General features: G+C 33.4%; 1 protein-coding gene and 1 non-coding gene across 3 annotated transcripts in view; one reads left to right on the plus strand and one right to left on the minus strand.

Annotated features, from left to right (window-relative positions):
* Positions 1 to 15,468, minus strand: part of SUGCT (succinyl-CoA:glutarate-CoA transferase) — a 1,072,384-nt gene that overhangs the window by 128,764 nt on the left and 928,152 nt on the right. The gene's annotated exons all lie outside the window — the stretch shown is intronic.
* Positions 10,401 to 10,507, plus strand: LOC126021498 (U6 spliceosomal RNA). Its single transcript, XR_007500010.1, has one exon. It is a non-coding gene; the product is annotated as a U6 spliceosomal RNA (small nuclear RNA).

Genomic DNA, 15,468 nt, shown 5'->3' on the forward strand with positions numbered 1-15,468 from the left:
CTTAATTTTTTTATATTTCTGTACAAGACTTTTAATATATTTCTTCAGTAATAGGCAGAAAATATTTTTATCTTCTACCAAATTTTAAAGGAAATATAATTACTGTTTCATCATTATGTTTGCATCAAGTACTGTAGGCAAAATAAGGAAACAATTCCTTTTTATGACAATTTTAATTACAAATGCTATATTTTATCAAATACTTTTTAATATATTTTTTATTTAAACTCCTTGGTTACAAACATGATTGTGGTTGGGTTTCAGTCATATAAGAGGACACCCCCATCACCTGTGCAACATTCCCACCACCAATGTCCCAAATACCCCTCCTCCCCACTCTGCCCCACCTGTACTCTTGACAGGCTTTCTATTTCCCTCATATATTCTCATTGTTAGGATAGTTCGCAATGTAGTTATTTTTCTAACTAAACTATATTCTCTTTATTAAGAAAATCATATCATTTTTTCTAGTAAGCTGCTAACATAAATTAGTTTTATGACACTGAACCATATTTTTTATGACACTGAACCTGATATTTCCAGGACAAATCAACTTTTGAATTGTTTGCTAAGTTTTTATTAGTTTCTTCTAATTTTTTTTTTTGTTTTTGAATTATACCACTGATGCTCAGGGGGACCATACAGGGTGCCAGAGATGGAACCCAGAATGGCCAAATGCAGGGCAAGTGCTCTACCTATTTTACTATATCTCCAACTCCTTTTGTATCTCTGGCAGTGAGGGATGTCACATTCAGTAGTGCCCAGGGTTTACTCCTAGTTCTACTCAGGGATCATTCTATTTTTATGAACAATATGTCCATTAGGTTTTTTTGTTTACATTTAGTAAATGCATTTAAACCAAGTTAGATTAATTCCTCTTTTACTATTTTCTAAATCTTTGTGTAAGATTGAAACTATTTGGTGCTTAAACACCCAGTAGTGATTACAGAAACATATAGTTTTAAAGAAAAGGTCTTAGTTTTTGCTTTCTTTTAGTGAGAAAATTTTAAATACTAATATTCTTTCTTAATCAAGGCAGAACAAATAACTTTTTTTTCTTGAGAAAGTTTCAATGATATTTTCTATGAACTTAACTTCTAATTTGTCAAGTTTATTTTCTTAAAATCATTCATGACTTACAGTATTTTATAACTATGGTGTCTTTCTGGATAAATGAAGTTTCATTTACATGTTGCCATATATAATAATGCATTCTATTTTAAAGGCCATATGGCATTACTAAAGTTACACTAGTTTGGTTTTACTTTAATTTTACAAAGTTACTTCATGAATTACTTTGTCCCAATGGTTAATCTTTCATTTTTATTTTTGTTTTTGTTTTTGGGCCACACCCGGTGACACTCAGGGTTACTCCTGGCTATGCGCTCAGAAATCGCTCCTTGCTTGGGGGACCATATGGGATACCAGGGGATCAAACCACAGTCCGTCCAAGGCTAGTGTGGGCAAGGCAGATGCCTTACGCTTGTGCCACCGTTCCTGCCCCAATGGTTAATCTTTCTAAGTTTTATTTGGTTTTCTTTGTTTTACTTTGTTTTAAGGGAAAGAGTTGGACCACCCCTCGTTGTTCTCGAAATCACTCTGGGTTCTGTGCTCAGAGAGAACTCCTGCAGATACTCAGGAAACTATTTGGGATGCCAGGGTTTAACCTAGTCAGCCGTGCGCAAGATAAGCACCTTAACCACTATACTATGTCTGCAGAACCCTAAATTGCAAGGTTTAGGAAACAGAAAAATCTAAGTATTTATCCTATTAAAAATGTGTCTTTTCACTGAGGTAACAGAACCTCTAGAACCACAAAGACTGACTTCATCATAAGTCCCACCTCAGGATCTGTACAGATACTGAGACCTCTAAACACAGAGCAGAAGTCTTCCACACACCAAAGGAAAAAAAAAAGAAAGAAAAAAAAAAAAAAAAAAAAAACACCACCGGGAAAGTAAAGGATCCTGAGCAATGTCTAGAGTTGATCCCATGACAGTATGCTCCAAGGACGGAGAAATCCCATATCTCTTAGGCCAAGTGAATTCTTTTTCGAATGACCCCAATATTTACTGTGCCAGTGCAGGAGGGAAAAAAACAAAAATACAAAAAGCACAAAACCTTGGTTATTTTTTTGATATAAATATATATATTACCTTCATTAATTATTGTTATTATTATTTTTGATTTACCAATCTATTTTGGTCGATTTCTCTGTTTGGGTGTGATTATTGAAAGTGTAGTCCCCAATTATACTTATTTTTTTTATTTATTTTTTTTTTTTCTCTTCCTTTCTTCTCTTTCGTTATGTGCTATGCCATGTTTCTTAATTCAAGACCATGGCGTGATTTTTGTTTGTCTGTTTTTGTTTTATTTTTTTTTCTACTTGTTTGTTTGTTTTGTCTGCTCTGTGTGGTGCTTATCGATATAGCTGGAGCCCTCACTGGATATTTGACACTTCTTTTGGTACTAGTGGAGTGTTTCACCTACTTTTTCTCCATCTCCCAGATTGATGATGAGAGCCTTTAGAAGGACTCCGCCCATTTTCGGGGTATTAGACTCTTACCCCAGTTTATTGCTTTTTTCTCCTTCAAACAAAACCATGCAACTTGAACTAGCTAGTCCTGACTCCAGATAGAGGGGGAAATAAGGGAGGCATCAGGACCAAACAGGTGCAAGACTACTAAGTAGTGGGTTAGATACAGAGGGGACCACATATTCTAGCCGCCCTGGGGTGAGGGAAAAGGAAAAGGGAGGTAGGATAGAAACGGAGGCGTAGGGATGACAATTTGGCCATGGGAATCCCCCCTGATTTTATGTAAATATGTACCTAAAATATTATTGTCAACAATATGTAAGCCACTATGATCAAAATAAAAATTTATATTAAAAAAAATAAAAAAAAATGTGTCTTTTTTTCAACTGGACGATATAATTAATATCATTTGTGTAATTTTAGGTTATTAATATATTTGATTTTATTTTAAGGATAGTATTTAGTATAATCGTTTGTTCCCACTTAAAAAAAAATCCCATTGTTGGGCCCGGAGAGATAGCACAGCGATGTTTGCCTTGCAAGCAGCCGATCCAGGACCAAAGGTGGTTGGTTCGAATCCCGGTGTCCCATATGGTCCCCCGTACCTGCCAGCAGCTATTTCTGAGCAGACAGCCAGGAGTAACCCCTGAGCAATGCCGGGTGTGGCCCAAAAACCAAAAAAAAAAAAAAAATCCCATTGTTTCTTGTTTGAAATTAGTATAAAATGTTTTCACATTGCTTTTTTCTAATTTTATTAGTTAAGATTATAGATGTGAAATTATAGATAACTAGGAAAACTGGTTATTGATGTAGGATGCATTTATACTTTTTTCCTCTAGAAATTCTAACTTTATGAAAATTTCATAATACCTGTCAAGTGACCCATGCTTGTGTGTATGTCAGATGTTCTCTCAGATCCTGATATTCTAAGTATCACAAATTTTTAATGTTTCAAAAAAAAAGTTTGTTTAATGAAAGTTACTTTTTTGGCTGTTGAAATTGAGCCACTAAAGTGGCTTCAGTGTGTCATGAAGAATTCTGTTTTCTTTAATATAATTTATGAATCTGGGACTCATATTAATTATAATATTTATTTAATCCATTTAACTGACTTGTGATGAGGTGATATAAAAGTCTGAGTTCATATTTTTACATGTAATTAGCCATATTTCCCAATAACATTTGTTGACTAGTTTTTTCTTGCTCTACCTTATATGTTTAACTGCTTTGTTGAAGATTAACTGACCGTATACCTGAGTATCTCTCTGTGTTAACAATTCCACTGGTCTCAATATGTACCTATTCCAGGACCATGCTCTCTTTATTATTATAGTTTTACAATATACTTTAACCTTGGAAAAAGAAAAGCCTCACCTACTACTTTTTCCTAGTATTATTTTGGATATTTGAGATGGGGGCATGTGTTTATTTTGTAGCCTGTCATATTATTGCACAAGTTTATTGTTTCTAGGATTTTTTGTGGAATCTTTAGGTTTTCTGTGTCATCTTCAAATAGTGATAGTTTGACTATTTTCCAATATGAATGCCCTTACTATTTCTTTAATGTCTAAGTTCTATGTCAAGGACTCCATACTATATATTAAACAACAGTGGTGAGAATGGTAAAACTTGTATTATGCCAGATTTTAGAGAGAAGTTTTTCAGTTTGATTACATCAAATTAAGAAGCTTACAAACTGAAAAAATATACAATGCCCAGAATAAAAAACTCACAAACTGGGAGAAAATATTTGCTCACAACTTATCTGAAAAGGGTTTAATATGAAAGATATATAAAGCACTTACAAAATTTGAAAAGAAAAAATTAAAAATTCCACCAAAAACAAGAGATAAACAGAAGCTTTTTAAAATAGAGTATACAGGTGGCTAAAAACGTTTCTGAATAAATATTCTGTATTAGGGAAATACAAATCAAAATAACAAAGAGGTATCACTTCACACCACTGAGATTGGCACACATTAAAATTAAAAAAAAAAAAGTAGTGCTGCTGTGACTGTAGGGGGAAAAAATCCCAACTTCTGCTGGTGAGAATGTAGACTGGGTTATGCTTTTTGGAAAGCAAATAGACACTTGTCAAAATTACTAAAAATTGAGCTTCCATATTGCCCAGAAATCCCACTCCTGAGCTTCAGTCCCAAGGACTCAAAAACTGCATTCCAAAAGAGACATTTGCATTTTAATGTTCATTATAGTATTATTTACAATAGCCAAAATTTAGAAGCAACCCAAGTGTCCAAAAGCAAATGACTGGATAAAATATATTATATATACACAGAGTAGTATACTACACAGCTAAATGTAAAGACGAGATTACACAATTTGCTGCTACAGTGATGGAACTGAAAAGAATCATGCTGAGTGAAACCAGTGGGCAGAAGGACAGATACAGAATGATCCTCTCATTTGTGAAATAGAAAGAAGCCTAGAAAGTTAATAGCAAAGGAACAAAAATAAGTGAGTCTGAGATTTGATCTGAGAACTGAGCTTACCATGGTAGATAGATGGAGTGGGGCAGAGGGAGGGATTTGAGGAATGGACCCTGAAACAATGGAGGAGGTCAGTGGGCATTCTGGTGGAAATCGTGAAAATCGTAAAAAATTTTATATGCATAAAATCTAACATTAATGGCAGTGTAAATCACAGTAACTAAAATAAAATGTTCATTATCACTTTTTATTTTCAACATAAATCAAGACAGCAGTGAGATAAGATCTTACACCAGTGAGTATGGTACATATCAAAAACACAAGGAACAATCTCTGTTGGTGAGGATGTGGTGAGAAAGGAATGCTTATCTACTGCTAGGAAGAATGCTGCCCAATCCAACCTCTGTGGAAACAGTATGGAGGGTTATCAGTAAACTTAAAATTGAGATGCCATATGACCCAGAAAACTCTCTTTGGGGTATCTATCTCCTGGACAGAAAACATTTATCTGAAAGGATGTATGCTCACTACTATTCTTTGTAGCATTCAGTATTATTATTTGCTAACCTGGATGTCCAACAACAAATGAGTGGATAATGAAGATATGGTACATATATACAATTGAATGCTACATAGTTGTAAATTAGTTTAGTTTTAATAATCTTAAAAATTATTATGTTTATTTAGTTTATTTTATTTTGTTTATTTTGCTCATGTTCTGAGAGCTAGTTTTATATATTATATATAAATTTTACTATCTCATATATAAAGCTAGATTATATATTTCATAGGCATTTGTTACTTTATACCAGAATTTTATTCCAGAATCTTGTGATTTGCATCACTGCTCTTCAAAAGTCAGCAATTTGTATAACTGTAACTCCTTGCTATAATTTTTTTCTTCCTAAGACTTATTCAAAAATATTGCTTATGGGGGCCAGAAAGACAGTCTGGTAAAGGTGCTTGCCTTGCTTGTAGTTAACCCCCGTTCAGTCTCTGGCACAGCATACAGTCCCCTGAGCACTGCTAAGCACTGAACACTGAGACAGTAGTAAGCCCTTAACACATATGACTTTAGCTCCAAAACAAACAAGTTGTGTCTTTAATTGTCTACCATCAGTCAAAAAGTTTATTTTTTTAATTTAATCTTTTTAATTTTTATGGAAGTCATTTTGTCTTCAGTTAGTACAGTATGAGTACACGAAACTCCAAAACTGTGATAAAATATACTACTTATACCTTTTTCTAAAATAATTTATAAATAATTATTCATACCTTTTTCTAGAAAAATATATATTTATATCTATATATAATTCTGCATATTATTTATAAAATATATATGTAAAATTTATAAAATATATTATACATAAAATTATATTGCATATTATATATAAACATATATTTATATTATATATGCATATCTCTGTATTAGACTTGATCCTTTTTATGTCTCATGACATATATTAGCTCTTAATGTTTTATGATTTAAATTCTAATTATTCATGCCTCTGTATAGAATTATTAATTTGTTATTTTTGCTATGTCTAACCTATTATTTAATTTTTCTGCTGCAGATGTGATTTTTCTAAAGAATAAATTATATCTCCTTCAAGTTCCCTGGGACAGAACCATCAAAATGGGACCACAATAAATTACTGCTTGTGTTTATAGAATTTAGAGCCCCAAAATAGAATTACTACAATAATACAAACAGTGTTTTTTGCTAGAACAGCTCATGAGAGATGCTTAATATCATTCTTACAAGAGTCATTGTCAAAGCAGGTGATGGTCACTACTATTCCCCTTTATGGGCTTCAAAGAGGTAGTGTCATTGGTCTGTTTGTTTGTGCCATGCTAGAGCTCTCACACATGTAAGCAAACACTTTATTGCTGAGTTACATTCCTGGCCCAGAATTTTAAATTTTCTTTTGTTTTTGTTATTATTTCATCTAGTTTTCCTACTGAAACTGTAGACTTTTGAGTATTCAAGCTTAATTCTTTTGTTCTATCTTAATTTCTGTGGCCCCTCATCTTCAAGTTCTCAATCAGAGATATTTGTCAGTGCTGGTTCTAGTCCATGCTTCTCTTTATGCATGCTTTCTAATGAGCTGGAGAACATCTTTAATTGCATTGCTTTCCATACTGACAGAAACAAAGATTTTCTGGATGTCATTATCTCTTCTCTAAGTTATATTTTCCAGGATTAATTTGGTGTTCCAAAATCTCCTATGATTAATTATCCCAGGGAATACAAAAAATAACAACTACCAAATGAAAAAGGAAATATAATAGAATCCAGTGAAATATAAATGTGATTTATGAGCTTTAAAGTCAGGATATTAGAAGTCCAGTTTGTATTTTAACTCAATTCTTCTTGGCATTGTTGCCTTTAATGAAATTATCCCAGAAACAGTTTACTATAAAGTTTGCTACAAACTTTGGTGAAAGTTGAGAAAGCATGCTTTTTCCCTCCTACATGGGGCCTGTAAAGTCCTGTGAAAGGAACTGGTCCAAGAGGTGGTCATCAGGGTGAATGTACGTGCTGTCTTCACTTAGCGAGAACCAAATAATTCCTTCATTCTCAGGAATTCTCCAATTTCCAGGGGGGAAACTCTGAATTTTGATTAGATATAAGATTGGGTCAGGAGGTTGCAAATGTATCATCTTTCTTAGTGGATTTAGTTCTCTTCTCCCCAGACATTCTGAAGATGCTAGGGAATAATTCAGGTGTCCAGGCAAAGATACATAGCTTCTACTTAACTCAATACAATAGTTCATTATTTCTCTACTAAGAATCCACAAAAAATATTTCTGTAATAAATATTTATTTGCTGATGAAAAAATCCTCACTTAAATGTCAAACACTGCCAATACTCTACTCCTTCAATGGTCAAGGTTTAAAACAGATGGGAGAAGATTAAAACTCAGTTGAATAAAATGTGACCAAAAAAATGTATGGAATCAAGAATGAACAGAACCTTCTAAGCAATGTTGTTCATGTTAGTCAATCCAACATGACTATACAGGACAAAGTTATGTGTAGAAGAATAGCACATACCTATCATATAAAGGACAATTTTCTCTTGGCACTAAATGATCAAAAATAAATCTAGTGAGTCCACTTATAAATAAATAAGAATTTGGATAAAAATGTAAAATCACTGATTACTATCACAAATAGAGGGGAAATTACATACTCTACTACCTGACAATAGAGCCTATATTATTTTGATCACATAAAACTGTATCAAGTGTTCTGTCCCACTTCCCACTATAATAATATCCTAAGCCTTTTCACTTGGATATAACATAGATATATGTAAGAGGAAAAAGTAGCTTGGAACATAAAATATTCCAACTTATTGTCATTGACAATTGTTTCTTCTGATGGCAAGTTCATGCCTCTCAGTGAGAGATAAGTAATATTTCAGAAGGCTCACTCTTTCTTTGATGATAGTGTAATTGAAAACATTGTTGGGATTCAATCTGCTATTAAATTTAATTATGATAAAGCATCTCCTTCCACAGTATAATAAAGCTTTCCCTTAGTATTCCACTGAAATATAAAGTTTATAGGATATGACAAAGCATCAACATATGCTTCCTTAAAAGTAACATTCTTTAGAAATCCTTATGTGACAAATATATATAAGGCTCTTTTATTGGGGTGGGGGGATAGGCCACACCCAGTGGAGCTCAGGGGTTACTCCTGGCTCTGTGCTCAGAAATAGCTCCTGGCAGGCTTGGGGAACCATATGGGATACTGGTAATTGAGCTACAGTCCATCCAGGGTTGAATGCATGCAAGGCAAATGCCCTACTGTTGTGTCATCGCTCAGGTCCTCATTTTTACCTTTGATAAAATATAAGTTAACAAGGAAAGATTTTAAGCATCAGGAAGTTACAGTGAAAAGTAGGCCCTGGCACATGCAATAAACCAAGGCAGAATACCAGTTGATAAATGTGATGATTACTTAGACCTCCACCATGAGGAAGTAATGTCATTTATTTACTTTATGTAAGCTATTCTGGAGGGCCATAGCCAAGAGGTAATTAAACATCAATTCTGTAGTTATAGAAAGTGTAATCACTAATGCCACAAACCTCCTTGACCTGACTCATTATTCATAAAATTTTCGAAGTTTCAAAAATAGTCATGATGATAATTAGCATACTTCTCAGACAGATAAGCACTTAGATAGGGGTTCTAAAATTCAATGAATTCCATATTATCATGTTGGTCTGGTTTTCACAGTAATTTGAGTGGAGGAAACAATTTTCTTATTGTTTGTAAAAGCAAGTTTGCTTTGGCTCAAGAGATAAAGAGAACTATTCTAGGAAGGAGTTTGTATGATAGAGGTGGTGGAGAGAATATTAATGAATGTGATCGAGTCATTGCTAACTTTGTAGGCAAGTGACCCTTGCTGTACTCCAAGAGATTTTATCAGCCAAAATGGTTGAGTCGTGTATATACTACTTGATTTTGAATTAATTGGACTATAAGGTGGAAGGCTAAGTAGTAATATATATTGAAAAAGAGACATGAACCGAGTTAATTTATGTCTGAGCCCCTTTCATATACAATGGTCTCCCAAAATAACATGTTGCATTCATCGCTATATTATTTTAGTCACATGTGTTCAGCATGCATTACAGATATGTTTTTTAGTATAGATATTTATGGCACTGCCACACATCAATGGAGCAACCACCGTTCTTATCTCTGGTTTGGTTGACTTGAAATCATGGAAAACACTGTGATCTCCATTTATAGTCATGCTTTATTGCTTGGACATGACAATTATGCTGCCACTCTAAGTTGGACATTTTACATCTGAAAATAAAAACTTTTCTGAGAAATGAGCTCTACAGTTACATACACATCTTGTTTAATCCAGGTTTTAAATAAAACCATATTGTGGTGTAAGCACAGTTAAATAATGGTCACACAAAGACATCAAATCCTAATGTCTAGAATTTGTAAAGGTGACCTTAACTTCAGAGTGGGAAATTTCTCTGAAAACATGAATAACTGAAAGAATCTAACATGTCAGGGTTAATCTAACTCCTCTATGGATCTATCCTAGCTATCTTTTAGGGAGAAGAAAAATATGACACTAACACATGGAAGATGAGGTGGCAATGCAAGTAGAGAGCATGAAATGGAACGAACTGGCCATCACCCAGGGCCATGAATGCATCAAACTATGAGAAACTCACAGAGACAGGGAAAAAGAATCCTCTAAAGCTGTTAGTCAGAGAGAATTCTGATGACACTGTGATTCCTGAACTCTGAGGAAATAAATGTCTGTTGCTTAAAGTCATCTTTTGTGCTAATATGTTACAGTAACCATAGACTATGCTATTTCTATTTCTTTGGGTATCATATATACCTTCAGATGTTAGAATACTCAGTTTGTGCTTGCTTCGGCAGCACATATACTAAAATTGGAACAATACAGAGAAGATTAGTACAGCCCCTGCACAAGGATGACACACAAATTCATGAAGTGTTCCATATTCTTGTTTAAAATAAAAAGAATACTCAACTTAGCTTGTATACAACAAATATTCCCTTGAATGAAACATTGCTCAATATTGCAAATTCAAAAGAGATGTGATTTCTATATTTGAAAACAAGTATATTTTAATCAATAAGCAACTGTCCTACAGATTGTAGCATTTGGAAATGTTTCCATGAAGAAAAGCTACTTTAACACCAAATAATACTTTAGTATTATTTTTTAAATTTATTACACTCTGATTTGTTCATATAAATGACATGTGCTCAGGTATAGGTTCTACTTGGATTGGATGAATGAGGAGGTCTATTATTGTCATAATGTCAACTGACTGTAAGACTCGTTTATTATCTTGTTATTATTTATTTTGGAGAAATACCCAGCAGTGTTCAGATATTACTTGTGACTAGATGCTTAGGGATCACCACTGGAGGACTTAAGGGACCATATGGACTGCTGAGGATTGATGTGTTTGCCAAATGCTAGGCAAAAGCTCTACCCACTAGACTACCTATCTAGCTCTGGCCCACTTATTTTCTAACCCTGACAAAACACTAAATTTATCTTATTTTCCTTAAGGTGAGTAAATATACTCTTTGTCTTCAAGTTTGTTATTTTTCACCATAACATGAAAATAATTAAACAAAAACAAGAAGATTAATATTTTAGAGGCCTTTCAAATACTATGCTTGTATCATAAAAACAATTTCTCTAACAGAAGAGACATTTACCATTTCTTAGTCTGCTCTCCATTAACCAGATGAGAGGGGTCGAGCAAAGTTTCTGTTGTTTATTTTTAATCACTGGGATTATAACTTCTATATTGTTAAAAACTGACATAATTATTTACTTTACAGCCTTATTACTGTAAAGAATTTGATAAGTTTAAATATTTCACTGAATATCTGTAGAGTCTAAAACACTAGTCTCAAGTAAAATTCATTGTTCCTTAACCTGTTTTTTTTTCTGAATTCCTTCCCCCACCCGACACCTACTTATGAGATCTCTGACTTTTCTCTCTTTCTCATAACCTATTACAATTTCCCCTACCAAAGCCCAATAATTTTCTTATAACATCTTAAATAAGTCTTTTCACACCTTAAAAAAGTTAAAACCTTAGAACTGATCAACTCAAATATCCTTATAAGTTTCATATCAGTAGCCTCATCCATTACCAACACTCCTTGAACTGACTCTGTAAAGTTCAACTCTACACCTCATCATGTAATTTTCCAACTTTATATTTTATGTCTTTTCTATTAACATAAAGTACATACAAATAACTTTTCCTGGCTTGAGCAATAATTTATAATAATCATAATTTCCTATCTTAGTTGCAAATATTTAAAATGTGGGATTTTCCCCATATAAAATTGGTTGATGAATATTTATGAAAAACCAATGTCTGCAAGCTTGGATCTAATGTCTATGTGTCGAAAGAAAGCCATTGTTTGTAACTATGCCTCTTTCTTTTCTATTTCCTGATCTCCACCTCTCCATAAACTGATGTACCCTGTCTAATTTATTCATTAGCTGTTTCTGGAATCTGCAGGGATCTGAACTATAATTTTCTGACCTATTAGATAAAAATCTAAGTTCATTAGCATGGATTTTAAATAAAGCCATACTTTACCCAGGGATTTCTGTTAGAGTTTCATCTCATCCAAAATCAGTATCAAATACATACAGATTATTAAATATCATACTCTTAAATTTTGTCTTTTAATATGCGTCTACATGCTTTACCGTAATACTCCCCCAACATTATCTTCTTTGCAAACAATTATCTGACAAAATATAGTTAAAAATCACTGTGAAGTCTTTTACCAACTCAGAAGAATAGTTGTTTCTTCTTCTAATTCAACACTATCAAGACATACTTCACATTGTTTCAAAATCATCTCTAAATATATAATCCTTGAGGACAATTTACCTTTGTAGTCTTAACCTACATATACTTAAATGTATAAAAATATAAATTTTTAATCTTTAAGCACCATGATTATAAGCATGATTGTAGTTGGGTTTCAGTAATAAACAGAACACCCCTCTTCACCAGTGCAACATTGCCCCCCTTCCAAACCCTTGCCTGTATTTGGCATTCTACTTCTTCTCTTTCATTATGATTGTCATGATAGTTGTTAGTGTAGTTATTTCCCTAACTGCGCCACTAATCTTTTTGGTGAGCTTCATGTTATAAGTCGGTCATTCTGGCCCTCATCCCTATTGTCTCTGGGGATTATTACAATAATATCATTAATTTTTCTTAAAGCCCATATATTCTGTGTCTATCTTTATAAATATAAAGTATTAACTTTATATTTCTAATCAAAGTGCCTAGTATAGAATGTTAAATATTGAATAAAGTAAGTAATATTTTGAGTGCTTAACCCTACTTATTGGATAGAAAATATCTAATAAGGTTGATTTCTACTGCAGTGACTAAATAGTATCAGCAATAATATATACTCGACTTTACATGAATGAACTCCACTGCATCCCAGTAAAGAGAATGGTAGCTAAAATTTCAAACTCTAAGAAACTCATACTTTATGGGACAAAAATCTAGCTCTTTAATTTGTCATTTGATCAAAGATAATAAAGCACCTTCTCTTCAACCCTCCCATTTTATTTTTAATTAAAGCACCATGATCTAATGAGTTATTAATAATTGAGTTTTAGACAAACAATAAGTACCAATCTCATCACCTGTCAATTGTTCAATTGTTAAAGTTTGCATCTCATGATTTCAGTATTGCTATGATTCTGTGGTTTGAATAATTAGATATATAATATTCCTTATTGCCACCTTTGTCCCCTTTACCCCTAATGCCCATCATTTCTCATTTTACTTTTTTCCCTTTCCTTCCACTCTACTTCTATCTTTCTCCCCATTCTGTGGGGTCAAAGGTGATCTTTAATTCATTGCATTACTTCACTCAGCCATTCTAAATACTACATAAAAATTATATCACCCTTTGCTTATCCTTCTTTTTGTTTTTTGTTTGTTTGTTTGTTTGGGTCACACCCAGTGGCATTCAGGAGTTCCTGGCTCTGTGCTCAGAAATCACTCCTGGCTGGCTCAGGGAACCATATGGAATGCCAGGATTCAAACAACCATATGTCCTGGGTCAGCTGCATGCAGGGCAAACACCCTACCACTGTGCTATCTCACTGGCCCCTGCTTATCCTTCTTATTCTGACTTACTTCATTAAAAAGAGATCTTCTAGTTCCATCCATGTTGCAGTGAATTACATATTTGTATAGTTTCTTATGGCTTTGTGGGATGTATATTTATACATACATCACCTCTTCATGATCCATGACAAAATCTCTCCAATGGGTTGTAATGGAATATCAAAGGTAAACCCCCATATATATTGTCAGTTAATTTTTAACAAATGAGAAAATGAGATGAGAGCATAAAATGAAATAAAGATAGCCTCTTCAACAATAATGTTGGGACAATTGGATAATCAGCTGTAAAAATTAAAGCTGAATCCTTATCTCACACCTTACACAAAAGTCAATTTAAAATGGAATCAAAGACGTTGATATCAGAATTCAATATTTGAGTAACATTGAAGAAAATATAGGCTAAATGCCCCAAGACCTCAAATGAGTCTTCATTGACACAATACCACTGGCAAAGGTTATAGAATCAAAACTAAACAAATTTGACTATATAAAACTGTTTGGAAAAAAAGCACAAGCTAAAACTAAAAGACAGATGAGTCGGAGAAAATATTTGCATTTAGCACATCAGATAAAGGATTAATATCAAGTATATATAAAGTATACACAAAGATCATCCAAGAATATTTTTTTAAAAGATCAAAAAAGAATGAGGAAAAACAAGCACTTCTCTGATAAAGAAGAATGGATCCAACAAGCACATGAAAAGAAGTTCAACATCATTTATGAATACGTAAATTTAATCAAGATAGCAATGAGATATCAACTCACACTAGTAAGACTAGAAAATATGAAAAACACTGCAAACAACCTGTGTTGGTGGGGATGTAGTGAAAAAGGAACTTTCATCAACAGCTGATAGGAATGAAGTCTAACCCAGCCCCTATGGAAAAAAGTTTAGTGGGCTTTCAATAAACTCAGAATTGAGCTTCTATCTAATCTAGCAATTCAACTTTTGGTAATATATGCCCAGAGAAGAAAAAACATTCATTTAAAAGGATATATATACACACACCATTATTCACTGCAACTCTAAATGCAATAGCTAGGATTTGGACTCAATCTAGATGTCTAAAATACAAAAGTTAAGATTTGGAATTAATCTAGAGGTTCAACATAGATGTTCTAAATTAGTTAATAATTTTAACTGGAAATTCTGATAAGATTTGAGTCAATAGTTATGAATATAAAGTCATAATCAACTTTAGCATCTGTGTTTCAAATTAGGAGTAGTATTGTTTTTGTTGCTGGTTATATAAAACCTATTTCATAAGGAATCTACACAAAGTACCAACCTCAAGAATTAGACATAGTGGGGCCGGCGAAGTGGCGCTAGAGGTAAGGTGTCTGCCTTGCAAGCGGTAGCCAAGGAAGGACCGCATTTCGATCCCCTGGCGTCCCATATGGTCCCCCAAAGCCAGGGGCGATTTCTGAGCACTTAGCCAGGAGTAACCCCTGAGCATCAAACAGGTGTGGCCCGAAAAACCAAAAAAAAAAAAAAATTAGACATAGAGGCAAGCATTCAAGTAAAAAAAGATAATGTTCTGAGAGCTCATGTTTTATTTATATAAACGATAGCTAGAGAAATTAAAAAGCACCTTTCTTATAAATGAGGCCTTTGGAAAATTCTATTCCTTAAGCTTCAATTTAATTTGAATAAAAATTTTAAATTTAAAAAATGTTTTAAATTAATTGGAATAAAGCCATTGAGGCTAAAATCAAACAAGATACTAAATTAACAGTGAAATTTCATATTTTATTTACACTA

This window comes from Suncus etruscus, chromosome 10 (assembly GCF_024139225.1).
Source record: "Suncus etruscus isolate mSunEtr1 chromosome 10, mSunEtr1.pri.cur, whole genome shotgun sequence".
NCBI classification, from domain to species: Eukaryota; Metazoa; Chordata; class Mammalia; order Eulipotyphla; family Soricidae; genus Suncus; species Suncus etruscus.